This window comes from Aplysia californica, unplaced genomic scaffold, assembly GCF_000002075.1.
Source record: "Aplysia californica isolate F4 #8 unplaced genomic scaffold, AplCal3.0 scaffold00718, whole genome shotgun sequence".
Taxonomy (NCBI): domain Eukaryota; kingdom Metazoa; phylum Mollusca; class Gastropoda; order Aplysiida; family Aplysiidae; genus Aplysia; species Aplysia californica.
In genome coordinates, this window is record NW_004797988.1 from 277,528 (window position 1) to 278,822 (window position 1,295).

The following is a 1,295-nucleotide window of genomic DNA, read 5'->3' on the forward strand; positions in this document are numbered from 1 at the left end:
CACTTTACAAAAACAAAACATTGTATGTGTATGTTTTACTTCACCATAAGATTTTGTCATCAACCGAAACACGCATCGGAGAGAAGTGTTCTGAATCAATGGAATAGAATTGATAATTTATGCATTAATTTATACAGACACCTTGGGGACGTCTCTCTAAGACTTCGACATACCAGACGCGATAAAAAAAACACCCTCAAACCCAATTAGTGTACATGCGACATGCATATGGACAAGATTCTCAGAGGCATATACTACTTTTGTTTAGATAGTCTTAATCTGTAGACTTTTAAATACCCAAGAGTGCTTAAAAAGTTCGTTAAAGCTTTAATCCCTCTTTTATTTGTCAAGTTCTTTCGACAGTATTTTCTATATTTACCCTTCGTAACTTTTGAAAGAGCCCATGGTTTTCCTTAGATTACCACCAAGTACAAATTGACATACCACTCTAGGTTGTAGACACCAGAGAGTCTCGCTGACAGAGCCGAATAAACGCACAGGCATGTCGCCTGTTACACATGCAAACGAAAGTTTTTGTAGAGATAATGAGTTGACATGAGGTGAAAGGAACAGAATGTAGTAAATGACAAGCAGAATAGAAATAGAGGTGGTGGAGGAAGGTGGAGGGGTGGAGGGCGGGTGGTGGTAGAAGTAAAGGAGGGAGGTAGAGGTGGACGGGTGGATGGGGGTGGAGGTGGGATATGTAGAGGTGGGGGAGTTTGGTAACGGTGGAGGGAAATGAGAAGAGGTGGATGGGGAAAAGAAGGTTGACAGATCGAAAAGCTGAAGAAGCCGAAGGCAGAAGGCGGCGACGGCGAGAGAGGAAACAGGTGGAAAAAAGGAGAGGGAGGAGGAGAAGGAGGAGAAGGAGGAGGTGGGGGGGGGGGTCAAAGACAAAAAGAAATCGAAAAGGAAAGAGGGAAAGAGAGGATGCGTATCTCGCACGCTAGATTTGAAGAAGTCGGTCACCGAAGGCGAAACTCCTTGCAACAGGTAAATATTGAATACCAGACCAGGACCCCAACACCCCGACACCGAGTCACGTTGGATAAATTCTCCCGACAAACTTGAAAGATTTCACGCAAGGTGTGAGAAGCCTAAGCAAGCTCCCACAGACGTTAACGAGGTAATACGTAATATTATGGTGACCCACCAGAGTGAATCAAAACCACGTTATTGCTCGCATGACGTGGTCCTAAAGAACCACACCATTGCTCGTCTGACGTGGTTATAAAGAACCACGCCATTGCTTGTCTGTCGTGGTCATAAAGAACCACATCATTGCTCGTCTGACG